Here is a 27061-nt window from a genome sequence, read left to right on the forward strand (position 1 = left end):
TTTTAATATTATAAATTACTTTATAAGAAAAATGTTTTTATAGCTTACTAAAAGTTAAGTTTCTTTTAACGAGTTGATAATGTTTTCTAAAGTGTTTTTCATTGCCAAACTATGAACTTCTTAGGTACTTGAATTTCTTATGAGTCATTGCTTTAGCAATGCTTTTTTGCATTAGATTGCAAAGTTAGAAAAAGGGCTAATTAAATTATGTTTTCCACTTTTTATTTAAACCTTTAATTTCCTAATTCTCTCTTCGCAAATAAATGAATTTGACATATTTTGCAACTTTACTTCTTGCGCTCAATTTGTTTTCGTTGCGACTCATTAAATTGTTGAGGGAACCGAAATTCCTAATGGCTTCTTTTTGAATGGGCGAGCACTTGGTCTAGTCCTCATAAAAGTCAAAAGTTGGAGCATATAACCATTACAACAAATTCTGCAAATGGCACACAAAACAAAAAAAAACAACACAAGGTGTAAAATTGTTTATTTTCTCACGGCTTACATGACGTATGCGTAATTTATGTCGTAGCAAAAAGAGCAACAACAACAAGAACAACAGAGAGAAAAAAACCCATTGCGCTGGCAGCAGGTGTGTGGGTCACATAAGCGGTTTAATATTTCTAAACTTTTGCACAAATTTGATGAATGCCTCTATATCTTTTTTATGATTATGGGACCAAGTTACTCTCTGCATATGAGCCAGATCCTTGTGTGTGTATGTGTGTGTGTGTGTGCTGTGATGCTGCGAGTGTATTGGATTGAGCACTTTGTGTATGAAGCTTTAAGGGATATAAATATAAATGCAAGTACACATAGTTATTGAGTGATACTCAAGCTGGTGGATTTTCTTTTTTTATACTAAACACAATGTCAGCTTATTTATTTAATAAAATAAATAATATGTTAACCAACTAAGATGGGTTATATTTCATTTATATTCACAATTTTCAGGATAATATTTGTAAATCTTATGAAGTACACATATTTTATATATTTTTATTTAATTTTAAAATAAATATCATATTGAAAATGTAACTTAATTATTTTAGGAGTATTTCATCTTAAATAATACCAGTTTAAATTAATATAAATTCAATTATATTTGTCTTTCGATTGAAATTCCAAAGTTTGCAAAAAAAACTAAAGAAATATTGAATTATATTCTAGCTCGAGGATATTTCAGATATTTACAGATTCTGTATTTTATAAGTATTTAAAAGAAAGAGTTATGTAAAAGAAGAAGAGTTTTTATACAGAGTAACTAACTAACTAATTATTTATTCTTTATAGAACGGTGTTTTTTAAATAATCACTATTGTAAGTCAATAATTATTCTGTTATTTTGTACACATAATTACTACATAATTATAAAAAGTTTTTAAGTCGAATTGTGTCCTCTTCCTTAATATTTTTATTTTTTTGCTAAACCGAAATCTTTTAATTAATAGATACAAATAAAATATTTTCAGACATTAGCTTTAAAATTACGCTTGTTATTCGATTTTTTTTATTTGCAGGGGCGGAAGGGGGCGTGGCAGAAATTTGAAGCAATTTTGATCTGCGTGCAAACATAACAAATGCTGTCGAAAAAGCTCTATAGCTCTATATCTTATAGTCTCTGAGATCCAATGTTTCATACGGACGGACGGACATGGCTAGATCGCCTCGGCTGTTGACGCTGATCAAGAATATATATACTTTATAGGGTCGGAGATGCCCCCTTCTATCTGTTACATACATTTCCTGCCGGCACAAACTTATAATACCCTTCTACCATAGGGGTAGCGGGTATAAAAATACATTTTTTTTTATTTTGTGGTTTCCATAAGTTTTTAAAACTCAACTAATTAATGTTTTTATCAATTCAACAAGTCATCGAGTTTTCGTCATAAAAACCGGACGGACGCTATAAGCGACGTCGTTATAACCGGATTCTACTATATTATATATTTATTTATTTTTTGGGATAAGTATATACTTTTAAATTGGTACGTTAAAATGTTCAAAATGACAAAACTTTTGTTGCAAAGCTCTAATTAAAAGCTTGTCATCAACGGTCACACTTATTAAAATCCGACAGTTTAGGTTGACCATATTTTTGTCGCTTTAAATACAAAACAGGTAGAAATATTTAAAGGGGTTAACAAATTTGCTAAGACACAAAACATACATAAAATGTGCATCCGCAATGAATTTACCAAAATTATATTCATATATTGAACAATTTAAGCGTTTTTAACACTAATTTATTTGATTTCAAATATCCCGCTTAAATTCAACACTTGCGGCCAGCGTTGCCACCTGTCAATATTAAATTATTTTTAGGCTTAGAATGTTGCGCACTATATTATTATTGTAGTATTTAAGGGACTCCTAAATCATTTATAATCATAACTAAAAATGTAATTGAAAATAATGTATATCATTATTAGCTAAAATATACGGTTCAAAAATTGAATTCAGGGATACAGCAACGGTCGTCAGAGTCTGGTATATTTTGACGCGTTTTTGGTATTTTTATGAAGCTGGTGTTTTGAACGTGACGAAGGCTTTAGAGTTGCCAATGCTATTCAGTTTGCTAGAGACATTCGTGGTGTGAACATACATTTGTATGTTAAAATTAGCAACAATTTAATTTTGTGCTAAACACTTGGCAACTCAAAACACACACATACACATATGTATATATATACATAGAAACATATGCAGATGCAGTGTAAATAAGCAACAAGAAAATCAGCTTTCAAGTCGCAAGAGTAATAAGACGACAAAAGCACAAAAAAATAAAAAGCATGAAAAACAAGTGAAAAATGTAACAAAAAGTGTAATTTACGGTTGTGTGCATGTATTTGTATGTGTGAGAACGCTCCTCATAGCGGGCATAAAAACAACACCAAGAATCCACGAGCCAATTAAATGCAGTGGGTAATTTCTAATATTTGAATTAATAAGTAATTATAATAATAACAATAACAACAACAATAAGAAAATCGAATCGAGCCAGTACAAAAAAACGAAATGCGCGTGTGAGAGAGCGAGAGAGAGCTAAGAAATTCAACGACAAAACACACACACGCGCGCGCACACACACAGCAATATACACCACACACACGTGCCGCTGCCGCTGCCAACGTCGACGCGCCGTCTGCTTCTATGAGAGGCTCTCGCGCTATGTGCGTTTTTGATTGTGTGTGTGTGTATGCGTGTGGTGGCGGGGGGGCTTGTTCAGTAATCAAACGTTGTGATATTGAATGTTGTGTGTGATAGTGTGTGTTTGTGGAGGCGAGGAAACAATATTTAATTTTGAAACAAATTGCATGTTTAATGCTTGTCTCACTTCTTTTTTTTATTGTTGTTGTTAACCGCTGCTGAGTTGGCAACACTGTTAAAGAGCGCTACTAACACACACATACATATGCAGTGGAGCTGCGTGTCGATGTCGTTGTAGTTGTCGTCATCGGCGGCATTCGTTCGCTCTCTCGCTCTTTTTACTCTCTTGCTTGTTCGTTCGTTCGTACGTTTGCTCATTTCAATTTTCCTCAATGAATGAAAATTTTTCACGGTAAAGTGGTCGCTGCGTTAGTCGCAGTCGTGTTGTCGTTTGCCGTTTACGCGAGCTGCGAGCAGCGCGTCGCAGCCGAAACAAATAAAAAGAAAAAAATACAAATTGTATCATAAACTTTTAAATCTGAACACATACAAACTTACTTACATATACATATACGTTATATTTTACAGTGCGTTCGGTTCAAAAGTGGTTGTGTTAAATAATATATCAGTGTAGTTGTGTGTGTGTGAAAAGAAATAATTCTTTGGCATTTTGCATAACAAAAACCACAGCGCAAGCAGCAGCAGCCCCTGGGCAAAAATAATAACACGAGTGACAAAAAAAACACACACACACACTGACTTACAAAAATATACGCAGCCAGCAGCAGCAGTAGACGGACGCCTACGTCAATAAGCAAAACGGTAAGCGCAATTCTCACTCACTCACAGACCTCTCTCTCTGAAATGTTTCTCTTGCTCTCTGCGTCTGCCTCTGCCGCCCCAAATTCTTGTATGTGTGTTTGCCAATTGGAAAATTTCTTGATTCTTTGTTTTTCAACATGCGAAAATATTCTTACTCACACAAATATACAAACTTACACTTGCTCTTACGTCGACAGCGGCAGCGACTGCGGCGCTCGTTCGCTTCATTCATCTTCACACACACACGCATACGCACTCACACAGTGACAGGGGGGACACGTGTATTATATAGGCACGCGTAAATAGTGATACTCTCTTGCTCTCTCACGCTCGCCTGTTCACTCATGCTGGTTAAAATAGAGTGACCATAGTGCATCTGCTTTGTGTTGAAGCTGGTCAGGCTGGTCAAGCCAAGAACTCGACTCTGAGCGATGTTGCTATTCAAAAGTTTTTGCTATTATGTTTTGTTGTTGGGTTGGTCGCTACAATATTAACATACAAATTATAGCGACAATACTAATTTTTGTGCTCTTTTGTTGTTGCCTCCTATTATCATATTTTCCTCTTACAATTTTCACATAATATTGTGCATAAAACAAAAGCCACAGAAGCTTGACAACCTGACAATAAAACGAAACGTACAAAACGAGCTAAACAATGTGTAGAAACATGTGTATGTTAAATGTAAAAGGTTGAATTTGAGATTAGTTTTTGGCAATAGCTACCGAAATGAAGCATAATAATTATACTAGAAAAATTTCAAATGATTTTCTCAATGTGCAATTTTAGACTGTGAGCTCATAATTAATTATAATAGCAAATCAATTAGCATTATGAACAAACGCAATTAAAGGCCAAGCCAATGCATTTCCTGCCACTCTGCGATGTTCATTGTTCGACAACCCACACACCACTGTGCAAATACTTCTCGCTCACTTCTCTGTGATGATTCCTTCTGTCACGATCTAACATCGTGCGTGAGTTTGTTCTCGCAGCGTGAGGGAAGAATAAATTTGCATACTCGTATTGAAAGTGATTAATTAATCGTATGTTGTGAGTAAGTCTACTGCACGCGCTCATCTCTATCTTTGTCTCTACTCTTTCACTCCTTTTGCGCTTGTTCATGTTGCTGTGTATGCGTGTGTGCAAGTGCTTGTATAATTAGCACTACTCTCACTCACTATGACGGCAATTGCAAGTGCAGCAACTTTAACTTTGTCCCGCTCTCTCACTCTTGTTGCTAGCTACCTAATTTACATTCGATTGTGCGTGAGTGATAATTACCAGCAAATTACTAAACGCACTTAGCAACTGCAACAACAATGACAGTGAGTCGATAACGATGCGAATGATGTGTGTATTGTATGAATGTAGCTACGTAGAACGCGTGCTCAATTGACATTTATTATTTGAGTTTTTGGTCTCACTCGCTCGGAATCCAATTATTTGTTGTTGTTGCTGTAATTATTTTGATTGACTCTCTTTTCTGTTATTGTTGTTGTTGTGTCTCTGCGATTCAGTGTTTGTGTGTGTGAGTATGGGTGCAGCTTTTGTTTGGCAATGCAAAATAAAAAAAAAAAAAAAAAAAAAACGAAATACATGAAATCCAAATAAACAAAAATGAAAATAAAAACAATAGCAACAATTTGCCACTTGCGAACGTTGCGACTGCTGCATTGAAATTGTTTGTAATTAGAGAACATTCTCAGTGGTCGAGTTTCTAGGAATTTTAATGAAGCCCGCAAAAAAAAAACTGTTTGTTTCACATAAACACAATTGGCACACACTAACACACATACACAGATAACACATAAAACAATTGCCAGACATGACAGCGACACTCAGCGCAATCGCCGATATCGTTGTTGCACAAAATAAAAAAATAAAACGATCAAAATGAAATAAAAACGAGAATGGAGAAAATGAAAAAAATAATAAATAAATAAATATGTATAAAACACATTCACAATATTTGCTTACATTTATTTACACTCAGGGAGTAAAAAATCCAACTTCGAATCTACGTTGATTGTTTATAAATGTATTTTATTAATGCTTTTCACTCTCTCACTCACTCTTTCGTTCTGATTATAGTTTGTGGCAAAATGTTTTCATAACCTTTATTATACGATGCACGTTTCTCTAGCTTTTTTTCACGTCATTCTTTTTCTGGTATGCAACCTTTTATGGCAGGACAAGTGCGTTTTTCTTTTTTTTTGTATTTTGGTCAATAGCAAGTTTCTCAAATGCACTGAAAGAAATAAATCAAAATTATCATTTCTTATATCTTAAATTTGAAAACTTACTAAGAAACGTTTTCAATCTCTCATGCAAATTGTTTTGTGAGATGATTGATTAATTAAAATAGACGTTAGAATTTTCAATTTATTACAAAAAATGATCGAAAACGAAAATTGATTCTTTAATAGCAGAAGCCAGATGATATATGGATTTATTTTGAAAATATGTTGAAAACGAATTGTTGAATACATATATATTTTATAATTATTTCCGCATCTAAAAGCGTTTCAACATAATTATTCATGCCTATGCATCTGTAGTGTACGCAAATGAGTATTTAACTTCTAATCTCAATTCATGTAAAAACCTTGAAGTTGTCTTCTTAGGCTTACATATTTACGCATACATGAGTACATAATCTGCTGCATTAGAGCTATTGTTAACATTGCCAACTCAAGATCATTAAAGTTTAAAAGCCGCACAAACACAAACTTACACACGCCTAACTTCAATATCAATCCATCAAAAACCAAAAAAACTAACAAAAAAACTTGAAATTGCCTAAATCCGAGGTAAAACAAGATCATGTAGGGCATTAAATGCTCAAACAAAACTTGCCAGCCCAGAAAGACACCGACGAAGAAGAAGAAAAACGGGCAGAAGGAGATGGAGGAAGGAAAAAAAAGCGATGCCAAGATCTGAAATATAAACACAAAATGAAAAGAAAAGCATTTGTAATGGTCTTAAATGAGTATTGTATGGGCTTTGTAGTGGATATGAAAACTCCATGTTCGTGTCCAAATGCCCATGGCATCATATGGCCAACAGCAACAACATCGGCATCAACAACAACAACAACAACAATGTCGACGAAAACTGCGGAGATTGATGCGAAGAAGAGGCAAAAGAACAGACAGCAACAGCAGACAGTAAATCAACTAAATGATGCATTCTTAGGCAACTCTAAGGATTGGGGTATAGTAGATATAAAACAAAACTTGCAACTTTATTTTTCATTCGAAAAAACTAAACGAGGATCTTTAACTAACAACTTAATCATTTTAATAATGTAATATATATAATATTCTTTTAAAAATTCAAATTACTTTAGGTTTTCTCTTCAGAAAATTATTTTTCTATTGACTTTTTATTTTTGCTAATTTAGTTAAAATCTTTATATCGCTTTTCGCTATTTTGAGTACAATATACAATTTTTAACTCTTTAAATTAAGAAATGTATTAAAAATGTTTTTCTACAGATTTTAGTATGAAAATATACCCTAACCACTCATGATCATGATTTTGAATACTGACTTTTAACATAACCGTTTTGCTAGCTTTTAAAATAGTTTTAAAGTTTAGCTTTGAACTCTTTTTTAAGAGATTTTAGTTTGAAAATTATGTGATCAATATATCGTATTTGCATTGAAACATAATAAGAAATAAAGCAAACCCCAAGCGTTGATATAAATTAAAGATTGCCAATCCATTTTATTCGAATTATTCCATTCAACATCTAATTTATTAGTGTACTTTGTTTTCAAATGTGTTTATTTGAGCCTTAGATAGAGTATTTTATGGTTCGGTGCTCACAGTTTCGGGGCATCACTTGGAATGAATATCATTTGTAATGTCTGCGCTAAAACGAAACCAAAAAGATCGCTTGGTATCGCTGCCACCGGCGGCACTTGGGGGCCAAAAGACTGCAGAGATCGCATGAACAATCATCACAAGATCGGAGCACTCTTGAGCATTAGCTGCAATATATGCGGATGGCAACAACTACAAGAAGAAGCAGTGAAAACAAAAACACAAAACAGCACAAAAAAAAAAAAATCGTCGATAAGCAACGTCGCGTATACGCAGCGTTGTGCGCGCCAGCCTGCGGGTTATAACACATACAAACAAGACTGCGCTATGCGCGTGTGTGTGTGTGTGTGAAAGTGTGTATTTGTTGTTGTTTTACTACATACTATAGTATGTACTACGTTTAACACCAGTAGCTGTCTGACAGCTTGGCTGCCGACAACGTCTCGCCATTGTTATTGTTGCTGCTGCTGTTGCTGTTGTTGATTTTTTTTTTCCTTCTTTTTTATTTATTTTATGGTGGCTTTTTGTTCGATCTTTTTTTCTTCATTTTTTTTGAAGTTCAAGAATATGAAAAGCAAAACGCGTAAAATGAACTAAACGAAGAAGGAAAAAAAGGTAGCCGATTATATGTATGAGAGATGTTGCCAACGCATGCTCTCTGTGTACTTCGGCGTATGTTTAAACTACAAACGCATACATACATCATACCTACACACACGCATCACATGTGCATGCTTGTTTGTTTGTGTGTACTTTGTATGGCCCGCTCTCGCACTTCTTTTACTTGCTGCTGCCGTTGTTGTTGCTGCTGCTGCTGCTGCGTTGTCTCGTCTTCTTGTTGGCTTTTGGTCATTCTGTTTGGATTTCTGTACACACATATGTAAACGCGCGTGTGTGTGTGTGTGTGCGAGAGAGTGAGTTTGAACCGGTTCCACGTTGCGTTAGTTGTTCGTTTCTGACGCTCCTGGCGTTCTTCTTCTTGATGCTGTTGTTGTCGTTGCCGTTGTTGTTGTTGTTCGTGTAACTTGTCGATACGTTTGCTTGCTGTTCGTTCTCTCGACTTCTACACAGCAAATACTACAGCAACCAGTTGTAATACAACTTCGTTTACCATAGAATCTGTAAAAATACACGCGTGTGTGTGTATGTGTATTGGATTTTTACATTTTTAGGCAAAGCGAGATGCTGGAATATCACATGTTGTTGTCAACATATATCAACATATATCCATAAGTCTTATAAGCATTTTATGAATACAAATGTATCTTTTGCCCTTTGATGTATCTTGAATCTTGTCAAAGCTTTCAAGTCATACAAATTATCCATTACTTATGATTTTTGCATAAAGTGAATATCCCTTGAATTAGAAAGAACTCAGCTGAGTTAGTTTTATTTCACAATATTTCTTAAATTCAGCATTTGTTATCTGAAATTATTCCACACCCCATTATATTACATTATATATTTAGCGTTTGATATCAGGGCACGCTTTTTATTACTCGAATTTCTTTAGATGGATGAATCAACGTTCCACGAAGTCTCTATACGAATGTAATTTCTGATTCAGTGTAACCACAACTTTAGTAATTACTTGAGATTATTCCATTCATTGACCTTGTTCTACCCCCAGCTGGTGCAACAGTCTTGGTTGCATAGTCAATTCATAATATTTCCTTGAATTGAAATGCAAACTCGAAACTATTACAAATTCTCCAGTTGTTAATGTGTTCGAAAGGATATTTCTGTTTGAATGAAATAGTTAATTATGTATGAAAGAAATCAAAGTAGAAACTTTATAAATGCATCATAATGAAAATAACTGGGCAATTCATATGTAAATACAATAAGAAGGCAAACATTAGCATTTAAAGTGCAGATCGATTTGTATAATAATAAAAAGAAGAACAACATAAATATGACTTGCTTTGTCCTTAACTGTTTTCAGTTTCAATCTGACAATTTATAGCTGACTGACCCTAATCCGCACCTGTATTTCATTGTTTTTTTTTTTTTTGTTTTCTGTTTGGTATTTCCACACTCTCAACATGGCCCAAAAACATGCGTTCTCTTGATGGTCTCCAAAACAATCTCGGCTCACATTTGCTGTCAGCATTTTCGGGATCATTAATTAAGTCTCTGGCTCTGTCTCAGTTTCGGACTCAGTCTCTATTTCATTCTGTCACTCGTTGTACACGTGAGTCAGTGTGTGTGTGTGTGTGTGTTTGTCTCTATATCTCTCTTTGCTCTTTTTGTATCTGAACGTTGCCTTCGAGTATCTGCATCCAGAACCGGAATATTGAAGAAGGAAACAAGAAGTTGGCACTCACTCACTGAGAGGACAGGCAACAGGCCTCTTACGCCCGCTCTCCATTGTCGTTGCCTGTCTGTCCAACTTTGTCTCTGCTCGTTTTTTTTTTTCTAATGCGATCGTATTAGAATTTCTGTGTGTTTGCACAAAGGCTGCTCTTTGTCTGCTTCTACTTCTGCTGCTGCGTAAACGAACTGGAACTCGAGCTCAAACTCGAACTGGAACTCGTTGCCTCGTCTCCATTTTCATCTCTGTTCCAGACTTGGGATTTTATTTATTTATTTTTTTTTTTTATCTAAAATCATATTGAGCCACTGCCACTGCCACTGCTGATGTTGATGCTGTTTTGTGGCATATACGCATACATATTTTAAGCATGCGTTGTGCCTATTTATACTCTCCTTTCATTGGCTGCTGACCCAACTCCCTCATGCCCCCATCGTCTCCCACCATCCGCTCCATCTGCTTCTTTTCCCTTAATAAAGATGAGTAAGCGCACGCCCTCATTAGCATCGAAACATTATTCACAACTTCACAAGAGCCCCTACACTTTTCAGCTTTTGTCGATAAGCCGGTGAAAACTTGTTCAAGTTTCCTAAAAAAAACACAACAAATAAATAAATAAATAAATGAGTGCATAATACTTCTTTTCTAATTTTAAATATCAATTCGATTCAAATACAAATCACAAAACTAGTTTCAAATGCCGGCTCTCCCAATAAACTTTCAATGTTTGCCAGCTTCAAATCTATAAATTATGGAATTTGGTAACCAACCAATAATAAAAAATACAAATAAACCGGTCTGTGGCAAATATGCTGTAATAAAAATCCACAAACAAACACGAAATCAAAGCAAATCAGTTCGAGCAAGTTAAGAATTTTTTTAATGCAAATTTCAAATCAATATACAAAGGAAAGAAAATTTAATTTTTTGATACCAATATCGGTCCCATCCGGAACCCAATCTCAGTCTCCGACTCAGTAGCCAAACAGCAGCAACAAATCAAGATTCAATACATTATACAAACCAGAACTAGCCAGATGTTATTTTTCATACCTGCTACCTATGGGGTAGGAGGGTATAATAACTTTGTGATGCTTTATATTTGTAGTCTATGGTACATTTTGAATGTAACAGATCAACATACTGAATATAGTCTTTGGTATATTTTTAGTATTTTCTAGGATACTAATTCGGTATACAACATACACCATAGAATATATCGATATACATAATATACCATTCGGTATATTTTTAGTATTTTGCAGTATACTAATTCGGTATATTTTAGAAGTAATACAACATATAATATATCGGTATACATAATATTGTCATTGGTATATTTTATGTATTTTTAAAGTGTATGTGTTTAGTGTATTGAAAGAATAATAGTCTATATACCATACAATTTATCAATATACTAGGGTTTCCTTCGGCTTATGTTTAGTATTTTTCGAGTGTATTACTTTGGTATATTTAAACAATAATACCGCACTCTTTTGCTTTTATTGGAAATGTGCAGTGGGTATTTTTTATTGATATTAAAGATTATCGACATACTAAATATAGCCTTCGGTATTTTTCAGTATTTAGCAATATACTGCGCAATTTGTTATTTTAGTAATAATACAAAATGTCGAAATCCAAAATATATCCTTTGGTTTTTTTAAATTTAGTTTGTGTATTTAGTATATTTTAAGAATAATACTCCATATACCATATTATTTATGTTTAGTATTTTTGGTATATTTTAACAATAATAAAACACTGTTTTAAAAAGAGTAGCGGGTATCTTACGGTCGAGTACGCAAAAATTTAGCTTTCTTACTTGTTTCTCATTGCTAGCGGCTTGTTTTCGTTTTTCGCTTCATATATACATTAGTATATGTAAATATGTATCTAACCGATACCGACACATATACCTTTTAATGCTATGCCAAAGTGTTGAGCAAATATTTGTTTGATAAAAGAAAAATAAATTGCAGGTTAATATGAAATGTGCACACTCAAAGCATATACAAAGCAAAGCAGCATTTCGAACTAACAAAATTGATAACACTACAATTTCAATAAGATCTGTATTTCAATATATTATATATACTAAAGCTTATGTACTTATTTCACAATATGCAAATCAGCTGAGACTTCGGTTGCCAGAGGCTTACCAAAAATTTGAATAATACTTTAAAATCTAATTGTGAATGTTGTGGATGACTTGTATTGTATTTTATCTATACTAAAAGTCAATAGTCAGACTGTTTATTGTTTTAAAGAATGCCTTCTGATAACTGTATCTTTTTTATATTGAATTCCATAATCTTTCAATTAATTCGAAGATAACTCTCGATAATGTTGTGAATGACTTGTATGCAATTTTATCTATGGTAAAAGCAACAGTCATGCTTAATAGGTTTATTCAATATTAATTTGGAGAAAACTGTTTGTGGATATCTATCTATAGATAGAATGGAATTTAATTTGATGATCATTCATAATTTATTAATGAAGAAAACAATAAATATAAACAATTGTTAAAATCATTATGAATCATCATTTTAAATGAATGTTAAGATACAAATAAATAATATAGAAATTTGATTATTCAAATATTTTTCAGTTCATCCGAATTGTAGAAAAGAAAATCTATAAATATGACTTTCGACTAGATTTGAAATCAATTTTATAATCACTTTGAAGCTGAGATCAAACAGGGACTGTGCATGTGCTAAAATCCGATTATGTATTTGCTTTGTAATAGTAATAGATTTTATTATTGAAAAGCATCAAAATGAGAAACAAATGTGATTTTAGCTGCTGCAAATACTTTTACAGATTACCTGATTTTAAACGAAGATTACAAAGTTTTCGTCGGGAGGTAGACAGAACAAAAAATATAAGTATTGCGAATAAATTGTTCAAACTCAAGAAAAATGGCAGGCAAAATTGTCGACAAATACATGAATAGAAGAGCTCTTCATACAAACATACTCATGTATGGAATTGTGAATACAAAATTGAAAAGAAGAGGTGAAAGAAGCGGCCGCAAAAATGTATGTATATATATATTTATATATAGAGGAAGCAATAACAACAACGATCGAAAGAAAACACGCTGATAAGTTATATGTAATTTAAATTTGTATTTAATAATGATAAGCCGGCACACAAATACTTTAAGCGAGGCATTCATAGGTGTATAGGGAGGGTCTAGGTATATACATATATATATATAACCATATATGTATGTATATATACTTGAACAACGCGTGGTGGGGCTGTGGATGTATGCATGTTAGGCACACAATGAAAAAAACAAGTTAATACTGTCAGATTGTCAGTCAGGCAGTCAGTCAGTTGGGTCGCGCTATCAGTTTGTCTGGCTTTAATACTTTCATATTGATTTGCTTTTTTTTTGTCGTTTTTTTTTTGGTTGTTTCATTGGACAAGTCGCGACTATCGGTTGTCTTTGGGGGACAGATAGAGATTGAGATACAAGATACAGGCTTAAGCCAAGTATCTGATACTCATTTTTGGTCAATTGAATTGCACAGCAAGCAACGTTTTCAACAACATTTTTTTTATTGCCTTTTCTATATATATGTACATATGTTTGTCTGCCTGATTGGTGAGACGATAAATAAAATTCTACTAGCAGATACCAACTGCATATGGCCTGCCAGATACTTATTTAGCTTGCTATCTAGATACATACACATATGTGTATGTGTTTGTAGTATATACGATGAATTCATTCTTAACAAAAAGCACAACATTCAGTCACTCCGAGTGTGTCTGTATGTATTCATTTGTATTTATTATTATAAAGTTTTATCTGCTTTGTAGCGAATGAATGAAAGGCGCTTGGGTCATAAAATTTATTGCTTTCAGTAGTTTTTCAGCTCTCGACAGGCGGAAAATTGAATATATTTTCAAGTAATCGTCTAAATATTTTCTCGTACTTACGAATATTTATAAACTTTTAAATATCCATGTGTTTTACATGTGTGTTCTGTGTGTGTAAACAATTAAAAACAACTCTGGCAATTAATAATGCTGGCGACGTGAACCTTATCGAAAGTTGTGACTTTTATTGTATGTATATTAAATGGCTGAAACTATTGGAAGTTGATTTATATTTTTATAATAGCTTTTTGCTGAAATAAATATTATAATCTTGCAAATATTTAATAGAGTTTTAAATATATTATGCTATATGTGTTAAACAATTGAATGAATTGTTTAATCAAATGCGGTTACGATTGCTGCTAATGCAATTGAAAGAACGCGCAACCCACTTAAAATAGAATTAAAATTCAAAAGCGCAACCGATCATTAACCATGCAAAGACCTTAAATGAAGCGATCCAACGGTAACCTCAGCAAGTTTTTTAGTAGTGACTGATCATCATCATCATCAGTTCTGTGCATACAAATGTCGTTTGTATATAGTATATAGTATAATTAAAAGAGCGCTTAAGCGCGATTTCCTTGACTATTTTGGCGTCTCGGCCGAGTTGTGCGTGCTATAAAGCGCCGCAGTGCCAAAAAAAAAATTGTATACGGGTTTCTACACGTTTTATACAGGTATGGAAACCTACACACTACTATATACTTCTATACATACATATGTATGTATGTATATATTTTCGAGCATACGGCGATATCTATAGTTATTACTCACGGCACGTCACAACAAATATAAATAAAATATTAAAATACTCGTACAACAAAAGCGCAAACACGAATGAGAATATACGAATACGAATGCGAATGCGAATACAAAACGAAAACTAAATACACCCAGCGAACGATAACTCGAAATTAAGATATGCTTAAAAAAGCAAAAGAAACTCGCACATGGTTATGGCCTGGCTTCTTGTTTGTTGGCCAATTTGGGCGGGGGAGGTGGCTAATTCAGTCAGTTGAGACTCTCCACACTCGCTTCGCCTCGTAAACTTGTTGACAACAACTTTGCTCGATTATCGTTCTGCGAGTGTGTGCGTGTGTGTGTGTGTGTCGAGTGTGTGTTCAGAATCGGCTGTTACTTTATCTATAAAAAGTGCGGTTTAATATGTCGCTGTGTGAGTAGACACACATGTGTAGTGAATGGTTGGATCATTAAGTTTCGAAACAAATGATCAGATGTACCCACAAACACACATATAATCTATATATACATTTATAATCAGTTCATTTAACAATACTTGAAAAGTTGTGTGAATCGTTTAACTTCTTGAATGATATATATATAATGATAGTAAATATTATCTATAGAAATCTATAAACAGTTTTGGTTTCTTTCTCCAAATGAATGGAAAGAACTGAGTGCAAAGTCATCCAATTGATTTATCTCATATAGCTATTAGATCATTAAATGATTCTTGACTCTGCTGGGTCATCAAGTTCTGATATATAATGTTGATAAATATCATCAATGGAAAACTTCCTTTTGAGTGCGAAGTCATACAGAAGATATGTGATCATTGAATGATTAAATATTTAATATCAGAATTTTGTTTGTCAACTTCTAGAACTCATATAAAATGATAATAAAAATGTTCTATCTTTCTTTAGCAAATCAATAGAAAAAAATAAGGTGCAAAGTCATTCAATTGATTCATCTAATACAGCTATTAGATCATTAAATGATTTATGATATAATATGAGACTTCTTTCTTTACTATGCTGGGTCTTCAACTTTATATATAGATATAGAGGTACCTATTTTGAATAAAAGTAAAACAGATAATTATTCTTAAAATACACGAAATTAATATACCAATCGATATACTCGGTATATTCATATAGTTCTACATATGAACAACTTGTGTAGCTGCCCTCGGTGAGTGTATAATTTGTAGTCAGCATTACTCTTTGCTGATATGGCATTTAAACCATTATTGTTACTTTTGTTGCCTTGCCATATCATAGTATTTATAATACATATATGGCGTGGGGGGCCTGATTAGTCTTAACTCGTCCGACAGTCCGTCTCTCTCTTACGCTCGTACGTTGGCTCGTTCCGTTTGTCTGGCAGTCATTCAGTCGGTCAGTCAGTTAGTCAGTCAGTCAATCAGTGAGTCCGTCTGTCAGTTGGTCGCTCATTTGTACGCAGCGGTGTCATTCATTTGCCATTTCAGGTGCTTTGCACACTCAGCCAGACATACAAACGAACACACTACGACTATGAGCTGGTTTCCATATACTATATATATATTATACATATATATATATATTATACATATTGTATATATGTGTATAAAAGCCATTATAATGCCGGCAGTAGTTGTATATTTTGCTCGATAATCAGCTTTAAACTGTAGCTGTAGTCAAAGTTGTGCAGCCAGTTATTCATTAATAAGTTGTTTAGATGTCAATTGTCATACAGTGAGTGCATAATGTATATGCACACAAATCAAATATGCAACTGTCCCAGTGTGTGTGTGTCTGTAATTACTTTTTAAAAGTTATACTGCGAGCACATTTCTTGTTCGATGACTAAACTACTAAGTATCAACTCACTTATGCAAATTGTATATAATTATTATACTTACACATATAAATATGTGTAATCGGTGCAAACTTCGTGATATATTCTGGGATATTTTTTACTTCCATTTACATTTACAAGGCATTTAAATTTAACAAGTTATCTAAATCAATGAATGTCGCATATTAATAAATTAATCACGATTAAACCGCGTCGAGTGCAGATCTAAATTTATCTTCAGTTTGCAATTATTAATAGAATCATTCCATGTGCGGTTTATTCACATAACATATATACAAATATTTATAGAATATTCTTGTGCGTCGATTACACATTTCAAGTGTTGCATTTATCGATAGTATATGAAATGTGGTCGACTTTTAAATTCCATATTCCATATTCTAGGTTAGAGTTTTACATTTGTGGTGTAATACATTCGTCTAATTCACACACTATTATCGTACGATCAGCGCATTTGTTTACCATTTCAGTGCTCTCGGTTTTTTGCTCGCTGATTTTAACTAATCTTCAAATATTAATCACTGGCAGGTGTGTGTGCGCTGGGTTCTAATTCTGTTGAAGAACGAAAAGCGAAAAGCATGAACGCATGAAGCGAACAATAAAATTATCGTGCAATCAACTCGCAACGACTTCATCAATCAAGTAGCCAATAAATCATACAATAAATTACTTTATATCAAGACAAAGTGGTGTCAACTCTAACCTAAACACGAATATCAACAATAATGGGCCTGCTTGCCTTCTTTTTTTTATTTTTTTCTCTCTCTCTCTCTGTAGTTGTATTTTGTTAGGTTTTATAATCATATCAATGGAATTGTAGGAAACCAGCTACGTAACCAAAGTCACATACCAGGAATTCTGTCGAAAGTCGTCGCAATATAAGATACGGCAGGCTTTGTTTATAAATATCAGAAGCAAGAATTGCTTTGAATACTAAAAGTAGTAGAGGTGGAGAACTATCGATACTCGCCACAATCGATTGTCCTTGACAGTTGATGGTCGATAATTATTGACGATGGCTGGTTTTTAAATAAAAATGTTTTTTTTCAAGAGTTTTTTGTTATCATAAAAGATACAAGATGAGAATTTATAACTTCAATTACTGATATTTAAAAATGTTTTGTTTCTTAATTTATTTGATTATTTATGAATCATTTGGAATATCATTTTCATAATCACAAATGACTTCTCAAATTGGCGGAATTAAATTTAAGAGATGGTGAGTATCGATGGGGCACTCGATAGTACTCTACATAGTACCGATAGTGTTATAGGTATAGTAGGTTGTACACTAATGGGTATTGCAATGCTTCTGAAACTCTTTTCTGCATTGGCAAGCTCCATTTGCTTGCAAATTCATTAACCAAACTTGGAACCGATTTCGATTATTCTGGATAATATAAAATCATCGATAGTACCGATAGTGCTATCGATTGCAGTCCACATTTTATTGGTATTGGAATGCATCAGAGACTATTTCGATTAATCTCTAGATTTATTTTAAAGAGTATACAATCATCGATAGTACCGATAGTGCTATCGATTGCAGTCCACCTCTAAAAGGGTTTGGAATGTGTTCGAAAGTATTCACTATAGCAACTTAATGTAACTCGTTTCTGAATTGATTTGGTCCGCTTGATGGCAATTCCATTTAGAACACTTAGAACCTCTTTCGATTATTCTGGACACTCCGTTCTCTGAGCATATGCGGCAAACGGTTTAGACAGCCAATTAGGGTATGGGCTCAAGTTCCTTAGCAAGAAGCCGTTAGGTGGGGCAGCAAGGCACACAATTGAATGCCTTGGGGCTGCTACCTGTTAAATCGTAAAGTAAACAATGCGCAGAGTGTACTACCAAATTACACACACACACACAGATACAGATACAGATACGCAGATACTGTGGCATATGTCGGGTTAACTCCGCCTTGCTAGCAAAGCAAATAAACTCGTGTAGCTGCCACCCCCCGCCCCCGCACTCCAGACGTGAAAATGCAACCGTGTGTAGATTTCTCAAATACAGTAGCAATCCTCGAACCTCTATTATCGCAGTTGCCCTTTAACTTTCCGTTTTATGTAATGGCCACAAAATTCACTTAAATGCGGCTGTAAATACGCTTAAGCACCTACTAAGGAACAAGTGCAGCATTTTGTAGCAACTTTGCGTGGCACATCTACAAAATCCAACACAAATTTCTACGCTGCATCGTTGTTGTTGTTGTTTGTTATTTGCTTCTTCATTATTTATTTTTGGTATTTTTAAGCTTAATGGCACAGATACTTAGATAGAGACGCAGACGCAGATACAGATACAGATACAGTTGCATATACAGATACAGATACAGTAGCCCCAACTCGTTGAAAACTTTAGCCATTTGAGTATATAATATAATGCTGCCTGCCTCGCTTGTATCTATGCGTGTGTGTGTGTGTTGTATCTTTCTGTTTGTTGTGTATCTATAGTAAACAAATGCGCGTAAAAAACACACACGGCCAGCAAAAATTGGGTGTCTGGAAAGAATGAAGCGGACAAACCAAACCAAAAAATACACAAGAAAAAAGTGGAAAAAGGGGGAAAATATTAATGAAACAACAACAAGAAGGTATCGTTAGTGTGTGCTGGACTCGAGCTACCCGTTGGCTGTTGTGATACCCTATAAAGTGGCGTTAATCCAACGAGGCATATAGCTTTATAATGCCAAGCATCATAACGAACGAAATGAATAAAATACGACGATCATTTATAGAATTAAAGTGTGTATAATATTTTAAATACGTTTCGATAAATAATTTGACATATTTATTTAATATATCACTTACAAAATATTCTATATTCTTGTTAGTTTTGTATTCCCATGAGACATAGTACCAAATTTGATGAGATTTCAATTAAATTTTAAATCTGTCATATGTTCAATTATGATATATGATTATAAATTACTTAAAACGCGTTCTAAAGACTCACATTATATATATAAAAATATCCAGCAAGAATTATGCTTTCAGGATATATGAAGTATACATTTTATAACATATCAGAATAATATTTAGGTACAAAATATTTCATTTTAGATATGTATGTGACCTAGATAAAATTTCGATAGATTTATATTTTGAGTCAAGTTATACAAAGTACAAAAAAAACGCAATTTCTTTATTTGACTTTATTTCTTTTATAGAGAGTTGTTCTCAGTAGATCAAAAAGTCTCTCTTAAAGGGTAACTGTTAGTCGATCATTTGGGATAAGGCACGAAGAGACTTGTCGTTCGCTTCGCGGTTGTTTTTGAGGCACGCTGCCCTGTCTGCTTATCTAGATACATGCGCGTCGAGTCTCGACGCATCGCCATCGCCTTGCCTCACTGTACCCTTAGGGTAAGAGGGGACACGGAGGGAGAAACGTGGAAGCGGCGTGGTGGCAATGTGGAGAAGCTCCACGACCGTGGACTGGCACTGGGATCTGTTGTTGCCATCACCATCAGCAGCACCATCAACAACATCATCATCATCATCATCAAGCTCATCATCGTCGCCATCGTATGCGTAAAAATTCTTTTCGAAACGCGCGCGTAAAAACGTAAAAACAAACCTGAAAAGCACATAACACACTAACGAGTAGTTTGCATGTGTGTGTGTGTGTGTATATGTGTGTGTGTGTTAAAGGAATAACCATACACAGCCATAGACACACTTAAATGCTAATATAAAAACTGTTGTTATTGCCAGCAAGGAACATCTTATGAACTTGTTTTTCTCTCCATTTAGTCGCTGGCCAATGAAGTCAATCGATTTGAGTGCATGTTTGATATCAGGTTGTAACTTTATGCTGTGCTGTGCATGGATCGAATTCATTATTTAACAGCGGGTGACTTTGGCCATGCGTGCTATAATTGCTAAATATTCTAGAACTCTTCTTCTCTTCATCAGCATGACTGTCCAAAGTTCGAGTTTTTTCGTTTTTTCTTTTTTTTTTGGGAGAGTAAGGGGTAAACAATGACTGTCGATGTCGATCGCTATTATCACCATACAAATTGGGCCATAAACTTGATTAGGGATAAGATTCTATGAATTAAATTCACTCGCTGCAAATAGTAAAATTCAAATCTTATCTCAATTGTAATATATGTATTTATTAATAGCTTGAAAACCCAATAGACAACAACTTAATTTTATAAATTAAAATGTTAACGCTACCTGCTAATTACAGCTAATTATATTAACGTTTTGAATATAATCAATCTGTCTGCTGCTTGCGACAAAAATTTTTATTTTGTTGGGTATTTATTCTTGATTTAAAGAACAAATTTAGTCTGCACTAAGTATAGGAAATGTTTTTGACTTCAAAACAGTCCACAAATATAGTTTGACATTTGGAATTTAGAAAATATTTTGAGAAAACCAAATATAAAAATAAAAATTTCCACCATTTACTAAAACATTCCATTTGTCCTTCCCAACTCATTAACTTATTGATTGCTTTGTTAGTCTAGAGCTGACAACAAAACTACTTATTTCAATCACTTCAAAACAAAGAATTAAAAAAGTCAAGCAAACTCGACTGTGAGATATTCGCTACCCAAGTTTAATATAAACAAAGCAGTGATTTATTATTCTAAAAGATACTAAAAAATATGTCAAATTAATATTAAGAATCCATATACCACAAAATACTAAAATATACCGAATTGATATGCTGAAAATACTAAAATATACTTAAATGTGTATACAATTTTAAATTAAAAAAGAATACTACATTGTTTTTCAAATATACCAAATTCATTTACCAAAAATATTAAAATATACCAGCTCAATATATTGAACAAATACTGAAATGTATATACAATTTTCAATTAAAGCAAAGCAATCATGCATTATTCTTAAAATATACCAAATTAATATTCAAAAATATACCAGATAAATATTTACGACCCGATTAGGGGCCGACACACTTTCTTCACTATGTTAAAATACCCTTCTGCCTTATGAGTAGCGGGTATAAAAACTAAAGCAAATAAATAAATAGTTGTTATTATTAATTTCAAAGAACACAACTAGTGTATATATAGAAGAGTCGAGTGTACAACACGTTTCGGTCATATTTAATTCATGAAATTTATTTCGAGCCAAGACGAAAATATAACAACAACCAAATGGGAAAAGCAGATGCGGAAAATTAAACAATTTACTTATAAATACAATAATAAGTATATAGATATGTTTATTGGTTTGCGCCTTCTCCGTCGTCATATAGTATTGTATGTATATAGTATATACCTCAATCGCATACAATATACACTCTCAATGACTATACGTATGAGTGTGGCGAATCTTTACGACAGCCGGTCGTATGTGTATCTATAAATTTGCCAAATAAAATAACCCCACACAAACACACATACAATCAAATGCATTTTATCTGCAATAACTTTCAATACATATTCTCCGTATGCATTTGTTGTGTGTGTGTGTGTGTGTGTGTATTTTATTTATACGTCAGACAAATAATCATGCAATTTATAAAATAAATGTTCGTCTACAAAATGGATGCGATAAGGCGAGAGGCGGCTGCATAACAGAAACAGAAACCGAAACAAAAAGCTGAAAGAGAAACACAAACAGAAACGAACCCGAAAAATACTCGCACTCGATACTCGAAGCAATGGTCGTGTGATTTTTTTCATTCATGCGCTAATCGTCGCACACACACACATTCGATTTCGATATCTTTGCGCATAGTATACACATATGTGTGAGTGTGTGCACCACATACGTACTTATATGTATACTATACTATATACACAAGGTATACGATACGAATATTTACACACTTTGCCTTCTTTTGACGTCTGTTTCTGTTTCTGCTGCGCTCTCCACACACGCGTCAAGCACACACACACACATGGACTGACTGCTCCCTACCCATTCACGTCTCCCTCCTCTCTGCACCCTTCTCGAAGCACCTATCGATTCCACAGAACTAACCGCCCACCCACCTGGGGGCCAAAATATTTTTTGAACATTTTTAATACATTTTAATGCTGCGTAAATAACGCCGAACCAATTGCCGCGACCGCGTGCCCTCGCAATGTTTTGGCTAAATTCAAATTTAGCAAACGCAAAAAGAAAAACAACATTAATTAATACATAAATATTTTCATTATTTTGGTTTCTTTTTTTTTTGTTGCTGTTGCTGGTGCTGTAGAAGAGCAATTTATTTCACAAAACCGGAAAAATGCCTTGTAGCAAATTTCATTGCATACCCCGAAAATTGGTTTATTGAATTTGTTGAAGAGCATTTTAAAAATACATACATACATACAATATATGTTTAGTATTTGCTACATAATTAAGTACTTGAAATCAAAATATTTATTTAATCAATTGAAAAAGTCGTTGCAAATTTTCCGTAAATGTGTGTGATAATGATATAGCTTTACTTTTAGGGTTTGTTTCTTTTCAATAAGAATAACTGCAAATATTTGAACATAAATAAAAAAGTTTTCGCAAATTTTTCATGAATTAATGACAAAGGTTATATTTCAAATTGTATTTATTTTTTTTTACTAATCATGAACATGAATGAATAACGTGTAGTGAATTTACATACCTTAAATTTAAAAAAATATAGCAAAAAAGAAAGGAATAATAAAAAATATTGAATAATTTATATATATACGCGGCAAATACGTATATATAAACAGTAAATAAATAAATTAAATTAGATAATCAATCGAATGAAAAAGTCTTTATAAATTGTGTATGAATTTATTATATTTATATTTTAAATTTCACTGCTTATATTTAAAATTGAATGAATAAATGAATAGATATGCACGTAATCACAAAATAAAAAAATCTTTAGTATCACAATAAACAAATAAACAGTAGAGTGTGGTTGACTGTGAGATACGCGATACCTATTGCTAATAGTGTGGCATTATTGTTTAAATATACCAAATTCACATACTGAATAATACAAAATTATACCGAATGCTATATTGGTATAGTACTTCATGCAAAATATAACATAAAACACAAAATATTCTATATATTTATATATATCGTCTCGGCTGATCAAAAATATATATAATGTCTGACAATCTGGTATATTTTGCACTGTCTGGTATATTTTCAATGCGGAACTTTATCGAATATACCATTCGGTACATTTAAAAGTATTTTTGTGGTATATTATTTTAATATATTCTGAGAATGTCTGACAATCCGGTATATTTTGAATGTGGATTTTTATCGATATACTGAATATACCATTTGGTATATTTTAAAGTATTTTTGTGGTATATTATATTGGTATATTTTGATAATAATACCGCAATCTTTTGCTTTTCTCGGGTATCTCACAGCCGAACGCAGATTCTTACTGAATGATTGATTAGATTTCTTACTGAATGATTGATTAGATTTCTTACTAAATGCATTTTAGAAAATTTGTAAAGTCACCAGAATAAAAGAAATAGAAGAATTAATTCAAATATTACTACACAAAAAAATATGAATAAATACTATATATTACCACCAAAATTGCACTTCATTCATACTTGGAATACTTGGGAATTCAATCAGTGTGCAGTTCGCATTCGTTGAGCACTTCATTTAAGTGTTCATAGTTTTTATTTCATTTAGCTACGCTTGCAATGAAATTTTTAATGATTTCTTTGCATTTCATTCTCATTTTTATTTCTAAGTGCTGCGCTTCGATTTCGATTTAAATTTCTCACTCGAGATGCAAAACAAGAAATATTCGCACACATAATAAAATATCGGTTTTAACAACTTGAGTGTGCGAAGCGAAACGGCGAGGTGCGGAAGCAAGAAGGGGACAGGAGGCGGGTGGGTCATAATAATTTGTTCTCCCCCTTGTTGGCGCCACTCAATTAGGGTACAACAACAAGAACATGGCTGGGGCCACAACAACAACAACGACAACAACAACAACAACAACAACAGCTAAAGCATTAACAACAAATAGGAGAAGGCAACGTTTTGTCGCCATCAGTCAAAGTTCTTGTTTGATTTACATGTTTATCTGTGAATGTGTGTGCATAAATTATACACACAATACTTGAAGTATACACACACACACATACACACTTAGACACACCCGACTATACAGGAATTGTATGGCATTATCGTAGCCGTTGAATGCTTTTTGACCAAATTCAGTTGTGTTAAGTTTCACACATATTGCGATATGCCGCCACAGCTGCCAATCGTCGTTGTCTTCTTTTTTATGCAAAAAAATAAATAAAGAAATAATACCAAACACAAGAAAGAAAAAAAAAACACGAATCAAAATCAACATAGTCAGAGTCAGCCTGTAATTATAAGCTGCAAAACTTATTTACCAAATTTCTTGGAAATTCATAAACAGCAACACCAACAACAACAATGCAAATGCCTTAAAAGGTATTTTGTGGTTTGTTTTTAATAGCTTGCTTAAGTTATTATTGCCGCCAGACTGTCACCAATGCAAATATTTTCGGGGTTTCTGGGTTTCTCATTATGATCTCGATATTTATAAAGAGCCAAAGAAAGTGGAGAAAATCCACAATTTCATATTGAACTGTATTTTCTGACACAATAACTAATCATTGCTTATTTCTCTTCTTTTGCAGGTATGTTCCACTCGATTTAAGGCGGATCTATTAAAACTAAAATGGTAAATTCCGATATTTCCGATAATGAAATCAGAGAATAATATAGATTGGCAAAAGCAAGCGACTTAACTACAAATCAAGACATTGGCTATTTGTATTTTTAAACAATTCCCAATGATAATAAACCAATATAAAACAAAACAAATATAATTTCAAATAAAATACCTCTTGCTATGTGCTATTTTAAGGTGCAATTTTCACAAAACCCATTTAAATTATTTCGTTTCATTTGAATATGCGGATTATGCCCCAATTAAATGCATAAATATGTAGTTATCCAATTTTTCTAATGAACACAAAACAGTGAAAAAGTACAATGAAAATAATATTGTATTATTATAAATAAGCATTTGAAAGTGATACAGATATACATTTATTAGCAATTGCTTAATTAAACTATGCTGAAAATAGTTGAATATGCCAAAAAGTTTTTTTTAAATACAAAAATACATTTTAGATTTTTATAACGAGATTTGATAATAGACGCACACTTGGAAAATAAATAAACATCTATTTTATAGCAACCTTTGGAAATTATTGGAAATAGATATTTATTTGCTGTTGTGCAACTGTTTTTATGTAACGTTTGGTAACAATATATTATAAAGTATGAACGTTGTGGTTTAACATACAAAATTCACATTTAAATGCCGCTTTATAAATACATGTGTCAAACATTTAGTTGCCAAGTCAATCGATTTTTTAAAGAGCTATTCTTGCTGATGATTTAACAATTTTGTTTAACAAAAAAGCGTGTACTTAAAACAATCGCCAGCTAATCAATTATTCGACAATTTATGTAGACCTGACTTCATTTAAAAGCATCGTTATAAAAAAGTGCATCTACTTGATAATCGATTTAATCGCAATACCCATTAAGCAGGCGCAATTCTGTTGCTAAGCTCATACCCTAGAAAGGCTCTTTAACGGGTATTTCAAGCTATCAAGAGTATAAATTAGATTGCGAAATGCGAAATATTTTGTTAAACGTTAGCTGTATTTATCACATTTGTCATGAGAGACATTTTTTTTATCTATCAAGAGAATATATTTTTTAATGGGTATTCAAAAGTCGTCTGCTGAACTTTGGAGTATTACATGGGCACGTTCCTTATGTGGCTCAAGTGCAACCTTGATTTTCCAAGTTGACTCTTTTTGAATTTTTTTGCTTTTCGGTCATCATTTTTTCTTTCTTCTCTTGTTTTGTTTTTTTTTTTGTTGATGTGTATTTTTTCACATGCATCGACAATATTTTGTTTGGGTTGATTTTGTTGTTGTTATTTTTGTATATATATTTTTTTTTTGTATTTCGCATGCACATTTTTTACCCAGCTAATCAGTTACAATAGCATTGCCAGCGGCGTGCTTGGGTTTCGTGATTGCACTTTTAATTTACTACGTTTGGTTTGTAGTATGCACACATGGCACATGCACAATCCCCAAGTACTATATACTATATAAAGTGATATATATTGTATGTGTGTGTGTATATAGAAACCGGCCGGCCCACGCATGCACATGAACTGGTAACAGGCCAAGAGCCACAAGAGCCAGACCCAAACTCACTGCGAACCCGAGTTGTTGTGAGACGGAGACGACGAAGTTGAGTCGAGTCGAGTTGAGGCGCGCCGTGGCAACCTACACACACACACACACACAATGTGTTGTTACTTTGACACGACTCGCCTGCCACAATGCGGCATACAACGGTTGACAAGTCAAAGAGTGGGCCGGGGAGAGTGCAGGGGAATCATCTATGC

General features: G+C 33.5%; 1 protein-coding gene across 1 annotated transcript in view; it reads left to right on the forward strand.

Annotated features, from left to right (window-relative positions):
* The first annotated feature begins 2581 nt into the window (after positions 1-2581).
* The window catches only part of LOC133838957 (putative transcription factor capicua), a 61306-nt gene continuing 36826 nt past the window's right edge, over positions 2582-27061 (forward strand). The window contains 2 exon segments of the mRNA XM_062270233.1: positions 2582-2924; positions 3742-3975. The gene's annotated coding sequence lies outside the window, so the exon portion shown is untranslated.

The sequence above is a fragment of the Drosophila sulfurigaster genome, chromosome 2R (genome assembly GCF_023558435.1).
Source record: "Drosophila sulfurigaster albostrigata strain 15112-1811.04 chromosome 2R, ASM2355843v2, whole genome shotgun sequence".
NCBI lineage: Eukaryota > Metazoa > Arthropoda > Insecta > Diptera > Drosophilidae > Drosophila > Drosophila sulfurigaster.